Raw genomic sequence first — 9,883 nt, 5'->3', positions numbered from 1 at the left:
TAGATCTTGATGCTCAATATGTAAGCAGCTTCACCGAGGTCTTTCTTTGAAAAAATCCTTTCAAACACTCCTTTATGCTTTGCAGAATAATTCTACATTATTTCCGATCAACAATATGTCATTCACATATACTTATCAGAAATGCTGTAGTGCTCCCACTCACTTTCTTGTAAATACAGGCTTCACCGCAAGTCTGTATAAAACTATATCCTTTGATCAACTTATCAAAGCGTATATTCCAACTCCGAGATGCTTGCACCAGTCCATAGATGGATCGCTGGAGCTTGCATATTTTGTTAGCACTTTTAGGATTGACAAAACCTCCTGGTTGCATCATATACAACTCTTCTTTAATAAATCCATTAAGGAATGCAGTTTTGTTTATCCATTTGCCATATTTCATAAAATGCGGCAATTGCTAACATGATTCAGACAGACTTAAGCATAGATACGAGTGAGAAACTCTCATCGTAGTCAACATCTTGAACTTGTTGAAAACCTTTTTGCGACAATTCTAGCTTTGTAGATAGTGACACTACTATCAGCGTCCGTCTTCTTCTTGAAGATCCATTTAATCTCAATGACTCACCGATCATTGGGCAAGTCAATCAAAGTCCATACTTTGTTCTTATACATGGATATCATCTCAGATTTCATGGCCTCAAGCCATTTTGCGGAATCTGGGCTCATCATCGCCTCCTCATAGTTCGTAGGTTCGTCATGGTCAAATAACATGACCTCCAGAACAGGATTACCGTACCACTCTGGTGCGGATCTTACTCTGGTTTACCTACGAGGTTTGGTAGTAACTTGATCTGAAGTTTACATGATCATCATCATTAACTTCCTCACTAATTGGTGTAGGAGTCACAGGAACAGATTTCTGTGATGAACTACTTTCCAATAAGGGAGCAGGTACAGTTACCTCATCAAGTTCTACTTTCCTCCCACGCGCTTCTTTCGAGAGAAACTCCTTCTCTAGAAAGGATCCATACTAAGCAACGAATGTCTTGCCTTCGGACCTGTGATAGAAGGTGTACCCAACTGTCTCCTTTGGGTATCCTATGAAGACGCATTTCTCCGATTTGGGTTTGAGCTTATCAGGATGAAACTTTTTCACCAAAGCATCGCAACCCCAAACTTCAAGAAACGACAACTTTGGTTTCTTGCCAAACCACAGTTCATAAGGCGTCGTCTCAACGGATTTTGATGGTGCCCTATTCAACGTGAATGTAGCTGTCTCTAATGCATAACCCCAAAACGATAGTGGTAAATTGGTAAGAGACATCATAGATTGCACTATATCCAATAAAGTACGGTTATGACGTTCGGACACACCATTATGCTGTGGTGTTCCAGGTGGCATAAATTTGTGAAACTATTCCACATTGTTTTAACTGAAGACCAAACTCGTAACTCAAATATTTGTCTCCGCGATCAGATCATAGAAACTTTATTTTCTTGTCACGATGATTTTCCACTTCACTCTGAAATTCTTTGAACTTTTCAAATGTTTCAGACTTATGTTTCATCAAGTAGATATACCCATATCTGCTCAAATCATCTGTGAAGGTGAGAAAATAACGATATCCGCCACGAGCCTCAATATTCATTGGACCACATACATCTGTATGTATGACTTCCAACAAATCTGTTGCTCTCTCCATAGTTCTGGAGAACGGCGTTTTAGTCATCTTGCCCTTGAGGCATGGTTCGCAAGCATCAAGTGATTCATAATCAAGTGATTCCAAAGTCCCATCAGTATGGAGTTTCTTCATGCGCTTTACACCAATATGACCTAAACGGCAGTGCCACAAATAAGTTGCACTATCATTATTAACTTTGCATCTTTTGGCTTCAATATTATGATTATGTGTATCACTACGATCGAGATCCAACAAACCATTTTCGTTGGTGTGTATGACCATAGAAGGTTTTATTCATGTAAACAGAACAACAATTGTTCTCTAACTTAAATGAATAACCGTATTGCAATAAACATGATCAAATCATATTCATGCTCAACGTAAACACCAAATAAAACTTATTTAGTTTCAACACTAATCCCGAAAGTATAGGGAGTGTGCGATGATGATCATATCAATCTTGGAACTACTTCCAACACACATCGTCACCTCTCCTTTTACTAGTCTCTGTTTATTCTGCAACTCCCGTTTCGAGTTACTACACATACGTTGTTCCCTTTGTCATCGGTATGTTACTTGCCCGAGATTCGATCGTCGGTATCTCGATACCTAGTTCAATCTCGTTACTGGCAAGTCTCTTTACTCGTTCCGTAATACATCATCCCGCAACTAACTCATTAGTCACAATGCTTGCAAGGCTTATAGTGATGTGCATTACCGAGTGGGCCCAGAGATACCTCTCCAACAATCGGAGTGACAAATCCTAATCTTGAAATACGCCAACCCAACAAGTACCTTTGGAGACACCTGTAGAGCACCTTTATAATCACCCATTTACGTTGTGACGTTTGGTAGCACACAAAGTGTTCCTCCGGTAAACGGGAGTTGCATAATCTCATAGTCATAGGAACATGTATAAGTCATGAAGAAAGCAATAGCAACATACTAAACGATCGGGTGCTAAGCTAACGGAATGGGTCAAGTCAATCACGTCATTCTCCTAATGAGGTGATCCCGTTAATCAAATGACAACTCATGTCTATGGCTAGGAAACATAACCATCTTTGATTAACGAGCTAGTCAATTAGAGGCATACTAGTGACACACTGTTTGTCTATGTATTCACACATGTATTATGTTTCCGGTTAATACAATTCTAGCATGAATAATAAACATTTATCATGATATAAGGAAATATATAATACTTTATTATTGCCTCCAGGGCATATTTCCTTCATAGGGCTGGTTGCAATAACCTTTAACTCCTAAAAATTTGAGTTGAACTTGGAGTGTCTTTTGAGGACTTAAAATTCAGGGAAGCACTATAGATGCCCTTACTTCTCATATTACATTTCCAAATTTAATCAATAAACATTATGTACAATCTCAGCAGATACCGAATGAGTAATCTATTGTCAGGTCTCCTGTAATCTCCCTCACACTATCTGCATCAAAGAAAGGATGAACACGAAAGAAATTGAACTAAGCACAATTGGTAATGCAACAAAACAACTATATCCTATTATTTGAGGGAGATTTTTTCTCGGTATTTCCAAAATCAAACGCCACCTATACTACTAAAAAAACTAAAGAATGTAAAATTATGTCCTCTAGCAGCAGAAGAGAGTTTTGCGGGGAAGAAACATAAGATAGATATCTTAAGCTTGTACCCTAGATATGAGGTTATTCCATGTCCTTCTTCCTTAGCCTATCGAAAATGGTGAAGGTCAGCTCGAGCGACTGTGACACATTCAGCCTGGGGTCGCAATGTGTGTGGTAGCGGGAAATGAGATCATTTCAGGTCATTGTGTTGGATTCACCAATGCACTCTGTAACGTTCTGCCATGTCATTTCTAGGTGAACCCTTCCAGGGTAGCTCCCTCTCACTCATGGACATAAAACAAAGCCTCAGCCTGCACAACCATAAGAAACAGTGAAAATTCAGAACCATGCAATGCCAAAGTTGACAAGTCCAAACAATGCTATTGGATGTCTAAATGGCATGGGGTTCGGTAACAACTGACGTGAAAAATCAGATATAGGTAGGTTGTTCTGTGTCGAATTATGCAAAAAGTTATCATGCTTATTCGGATTGCATCGAATGGTCCTGTCTTGAACCTGCAAGATGCGCTGATGGTGTTCCGGTGCATGGGATCGCTGACCCAGGTGACAATCAGCCCTGCTTAACGCACAACTCTGATCATATGGGGGAGCTTGTCATGCATCTTCTCAGCCCCCATCCTCGTGATTAGTGCCAGCCTCTCGGGCTTGTTGTGGGGATTCAAAATCTCACACGGTTTCACAAGCTCCGATGATCAAGCTTATCACTCACCTGTATAGCATAAACGAAGTCATTAGATTTGTCAATTGATTTTTTCCGTCTAAAACAGTCATAAGATTGTGACTAACAAGATTTTTAAAACACCCAAACTAATGCTCTTCATGGTTTTTGAAACACATCATTTTTCATGTCCTTAGCAATATATGACAAAGATGATTATCAACAGATAAATATTACACATAAGCGTGTAGGCCACAAAACTAAAAGATCTATACATGACTTGTGAAACACTGACTAATGGCCGCCATATTTTTATTGGTTTCATTATCACCCAAACAGGTAGGTTGTAAGAACAGGTGACAATATAAGTCGTATTTACTGCACTTCTAGTTGTGTCATCTATCAACCATAAAGAAAAAAATGCAACAGGCAAGGGAGTCGACCACTCCTTAGTGAACCCCTCCCGCCCATGCATGTTGTCACCAAATGAAAATCACTTTCCCCTTCGCTAGTTACAACCACCGTGTGATTTCTTCCAACAGCTGCTGCAATTATGTTGTATCTGCAGAACTGACAACTTCTAATTAGCATTTGGAAACATGTCGAGAAAACATGTAATGTTGTTAGACTATTAAGTTCAAGTATGTTGGATGCTATATGTTCATGGATTTAGCAATACCATACACACCTGTTTACACAATTAAAATGAAGGGCAGTGCATACGATTCTCTTCATAGTTTAGAAACGACAGCTGGAGGTTACGCAAGAGTGTCCCCATGCCCCAGCTGCCCCTTCTGCTAGAAATAACAGTTGTAAGTAAGAAACGTAACAAAAATTAAGCATGGACTCGTATGTATACCTGCAAGTCTGCAGCCAAAAGCCTTGACACACAAGAACAACAATAACAGCGAACCTGCTCGAGTCTGGGCATACACTTGACTTCACGTGCAAATCTATTCACTATATTTTTTACCCATAAATCGCTCTTCATCATCTTCTTATGTCTCCAACAGCTATGTCTGCATGACCAATCCAAGTTCACCACCTCTGTTAATGACAGATCCTACTCACAATCCCCCTTCCACTTCCACCAACACACTTAAAATTTCGAACACTTACCGGTGCACTTGTCTTCCACAGCTCATTAAAGTGGAACCTTAATATTTACATGGTATAATGCAACTTCTCGAACTTCATCCTGGCTCATTAACTCCACCACTCTAGCGCAAACACAAAATAATGATTATACTGTGTAGAACAAAGAACAAAAATGACTTCACATGCTAAATAATGATTCTGACAAGGACATACTGTTTTGAGAAGCTGATCAATACTCGTAAGATCTGCAGTAGGTACAGATGTTGCAGAAGTTGATGTACTTTCTGAAGCTTCCCCAAAGATATCATTGTCATTCACCAGGGCAATCAGCATAGCCTATTGAACACATGCAAATGTCACGTTCCTTATTGATAAATTCAGAATTATTTATTTACAACTCATGCAAGGTACTTTGTTCAGTTTTCCTCATATTGATAAGGAGAGGAGCATATAGTGTTACTTAAATATTTTAGTTTTTCAGTGAGATTCGTTTTGGTCAGCTATCCAAACATGCTGTTGCATTTCACGGCTGTGAAAATGTGCTACTTTGAATTCGTGCTCCCATACACATTAATTGTTTGTGAATGGAAGATCAGGGCCAATGAGACCAACAGTGGGTCCTTTCTTTGCTGATTCTACAGCCAGAGATAACTCGGCTGGAGGACCATAGCCATAAGCTATAGGCAACAGCTACAAAGATTCAGACAACGTAATCAACTACCTAAAGAATGTACCACACAACAATTTACTAAAAATGACATTTAACTTTGAAACTTAATTAATGTGTCATTGAAGAAGAAGAACTAAATAAAATATCAGTAGAAGGACTCTTAACATCTTAATACACATTGTATTTATTTATTGCCTGTGCAAAAGTCCAGTTAAGTTTGTTAGAACCAGGCTGAGAGCTTCATTTCCTAGTAATAAGCGCAGGCAACAAACTCAAACCACCATGAAGGAAAATTAGGATGTCAGTAAGCCATTAAGATCCACGTCTTGGTGCAAAGAAATTATGGAATGATGATGATGAACGTACCAGCAGATACGATCACAACTGGACCCCAGTGCCACCTATCGCTGTATCACCCACCATCTCTCAACACCCGTGGAGGTTCTTACCGGAGAATTCAATGTCGTGCCAGCCAAAAATGTGTCTCCCTTGAGCCAAAATTAGTAAACCTACATTCCAAAAGATGGGAAACTCTCATGATGACAAGTAAAAAAAAGAAAACATGAAATAAAATGATCAGATATGTTAGTATTTACAAAGGAGCCTGACCAAAGACATGATTGACATTTAATTTGTTTTCTAATCTTAGAGATGAACAAAACTTGAGCTAAATCATGTCTCACTTGAACTATCACATATGTTTGTCTTAGAGTTAGTCTCACAAAAGTTATGGACTTTTTACACCATGAGACAGATACTTATTTAGAAGCTATGCGGCACGATGATTGGATATGCGCCATAACTCACCTCACCACAAAGTTCTTCAAAGAAACTCTTTACATCTAATTGAGTAACCTGCAGAGAAAACAGGTAAATTGTAATTAAACATCTGATTTGATTGCGGTGTCTTGAAATAAAAAAAGGTATGATGAGAAAATGAGCAAGTGAAAGACAATACGATGTCGAAGTAGAACACGAGTGTGTACCTTCTTATCCATATTTTACAATAAACCGTTTATAGGACCATTTCTTTCTAATCCCCCATCTACGGGCCAGGAACAATAGGATATTGTTGTTGGTATTGTGGATAAGTAGAATGGAGCTGGCAGAAGGTGAAACATCAAACAACCTACCACCGGAAGAATTTCTGGATTCACAGGTAAGATAGTTGTCTTTGAAGGCAAGACTCTAACAGGGTAGAACCCAAGCATTGTGCTACCAAGGTTAAGTGCAGCTCTAGCACCCGCTATATTAAATGTGCCATATGTATCAAACCATCAATTAACTGCTGAAAAACATAAATGTAGCATCTGAAGATATAATAATGCCTTCTGCACCGAACTCGATAAATGCAAACGTATCAGCAAATCTTTCGTCTGTCACCTAACAGATTGTCAAAATTATTAGATCTAACATGCACCCAAGAATATAGCTATGCACACTAAGACAATCGTCAATCACCCACGGTATGGTCCGGTTCAGAGGCATAAACGGTTCGTAAAATGCTGTCTGGCCTCCTCATTCACACAAAAAATGGATCTTAGTGCACAGGAAATATATCTTCACCCGAGATTGAAGAAAGAAAATATGATGAGCTCACCTTAGACCTGACCTTGCCTTGAAGAGAGACGTGTCGACGGCCGAACCAATAGAATTCCAACAAAGAAATGATGCATTTTTTGATTACTAATTAAGCATCTCTGTGGTTAAAAGATCCCAGGCTCCTACTGTATTCATCGACCACGGAAAACTGAATTCGTTAACTGAATCAAATAAATAGAAAGCGCTTGCTCAAGGGCAGTACTTAGTACTAACTTTCCCATAATAGCTAATAATAAAATCAAATAGGCATTGCACCAATGGGAATAAATTGAGAAGATGCACGCATATTAATAGGATATGGAACAAAGATGTTTACTAAATAATATTTAGGCCAAGAAAGCGGTATAACAGTATCATTTAGCCTCAATAATTAGTGTTACCATCTATTCAGAACAGTAGCCAGACAAACAAGACACTCAACACCAGGATCTCCATGCCACTACGCCACCTCCTTTGTGTCTTCCAGTTGAAAATATGCCCAATAAATTATCAAACAAACAACAGATGCATAGGGAGAAGCTAATCTTATTTAGTAACAAAAGAATCACACACCCAGTTAAAAGCATTGAAGGTATAAAGTTAAGTACTGTGAGTTCGATCCTGAGTGCCAATTTTTTTTGCCAAGGTGTATTAGGATAACAAAAATTGCGCAGGGAATTAACATGCGATTTGGGCTTAGGCCTTTAAGAATAGTGTATAAACGTAGCTAATAAACTGAAGTAGCACATAGGATCAACGAAATTGGTGGAGGTGAATATCCACGCCCGGTGGGTAGCATGATGTAGAGAAGTGGAAGAAGAATGTCCGTCTCCCGTATAGGTTTTAATTATCCGTGTATTCTACAGAAAACAGTGAACATGCATGAGCTTCAAGACCATGGTTCGTACCTACTAAAGATCGATTCGAAGCAGAGGAAGAGGAAGCAGGTGCAGTATTGAAAGAACCTGAACGAACAACAAACGTTTTGGCAGCCATCGTTAGGATAGTAGGAATGCGCAGTGACGGAGCAAATCATACACAACAACAATTTAGACAGGCACGCACACACAATATCAAATAAGACAGGCACGCGCCTTGGAATAGAGCAATGCACTGCATACCTGGGTGGCCGCACGGAGGTGGAGAGGGCTGTCGCCTTCGTACCGCTGACGGGCAGATTTTCTCCCGGTTGCGCTTCTCCATGGGCTCGCTGTCTCACTCTCCCTCCTCTCTTCATCTCGTCCTCCCCTCCCCTTCTCAGCCCAAGGACGACGACAGGGACGGCTCTTGGTTGCGCTTCTCCATGGGCTCGCCGTCTCCGGATGCGGATTTTTTGAGCACCTGCACCCCGGCCGCGTTATCCTTGCCGTTGAGTTATGACGCTGTACCTCGAGATGCCTGTCACAGATTCCAGTTTTAGTGTATCCATTCCCGTGGCAGGTAGCTGTTAAGGTCATTGGCGTCATAGGGTACTGTTCTGCAGTAGGTTCTGCGGAATCTTGTCTTACAGCGCCCCAGCATACAGACGCGCACCCGTGACTGCTAATGGCGACGCTCTGTACACACCACCCTGCTGTTCTCTGTCTTATCGCTCAATGGATGGAGAGCACAAATCTTTGCATGCATCTCTCTCATTCTCATGAGTTCAGCACTCGTCCGCCATGAATACAAGATGGAGTTCATGCAAGTGAAGGAAGAGAGAGAAGACCGAGCTAGCCAGCTCTAGTTGGAGCTCATGGATTCTCTCTCTCTCTCTCTCTCTCTCTCTCTCCCCCAATCTTTGCTCAATAGATGGAGAGAACACAAATCTTTGCATGCATCTCTCATTCTCATGATTTGGGAGCTCGTCAGCCATGAATACAAGATGGAGGCTCATGCAAAGTGAGGGAAGAGAGAGAAGACCGAGCTAGCCAGCTCTAGTTGGAGCTCATGGATACTCTCTCTCTCCCAGCTTTTGCATGCATGATGCATCTCTCTCTCTCACTCTCATTTTCACTGTTACAGTTCCTAACACGAGCAACCGAAAATTGGGCAGGCCGTCTACGCTGTTCCTCATTTTTATAAAACAGAAGCAATGGAAATAGCAGGAGGCAAGAAGTGCACGCGTGTGTACTACAGTGACTCTCCATGGGTTCCAAGAAAATTGTCTGATGCGGTTGTCTTCTTGTACTGCATGCGGTGTGAACAGCTATGGGCTGAACAGTTCCATATACTCCAAACGTAGACTGATCACAGGCATAGGCCTGTACATCCCAACAAGGTTAGGACCAAAACGTGCCCGTGACTTTGTTTTGCCCCTGTGAATGACGCGGATCCCTAAGAAAACAAACGGCTGAGATAACCGGACCGGGGTGCAGATGCTCTATCGAATATTTTCGCGCCGTCTCCCTCTCCCTCCTCTCTTCATCTCGACCTCCCCTCCCCATCTCAGCCCAAGGTCGACGACGCACACGGCCATCTTTGTGGCCGACCCGCTTCGGCCGGCACTCAACCTAGCACGACAGAACGAGAAATCGGTGGCGACGATGAGAACCTGCGGAGGGGGCTGTGGTGCGTGGTGCGGGCGTGGGCGGCAGCTGCAGGTGGAGGGTTGCCACGGGCCAACAA

General features: G+C 41.3%; 1 long non-coding RNA gene across 9 annotated transcripts; it reads right to left on the bottom strand.

The window, feature by feature from the left end:
• Nucleotides 1-2,906: 2,906 nt before the first annotated feature.
• Nucleotides 2,907-9,010, bottom strand: LOC123077357 (uncharacterized). Of its 9 annotated transcripts, none has more exons than XR_006436552.1 (10): nt 8,398-9,010; nt 8,185-8,241; nt 6,503-7,422; nt 6,062-6,204; nt 5,239-5,361; nt 5,047-5,147; nt 4,787-4,946; nt 4,616-4,721; nt 3,765-4,489; nt 2,907-3,559 (listed from the first exon to the last, which is right to left on the bottom strand). It is a non-coding gene; the product is annotated as an uncharacterized lncRNA (long non-coding RNA). The 9 variants fall into 9 exon arrangements; XR_006436551.1 differs by having other exon boundaries at nt 2,914-3,559; nt 6,503-6,550; nt 6,682-8,241; nt 8,398-9,001; XR_006436550.1 differs by having other exon boundaries at nt 2,916-3,559; nt 6,503-6,550; nt 7,296-8,241; nt 8,398-8,728.
• Between the last annotated feature and the right edge of the window lie 873 nt (nt 9,011-9,883).

Source organism: Triticum aestivum, chromosome 3D, assembly GCF_018294505.1.
Source record: "Triticum aestivum cultivar Chinese Spring chromosome 3D, IWGSC CS RefSeq v2.1, whole genome shotgun sequence".
In the NCBI taxonomy this organism is placed as follows: domain Eukaryota; kingdom Viridiplantae; phylum Streptophyta; class Magnoliopsida; order Poales; family Poaceae; genus Triticum; species Triticum aestivum.
The sequence above is the reverse complement of the archived record's forward strand: the minus strand, read 5'-3'. Positions and strand labels throughout refer to the sequence as shown.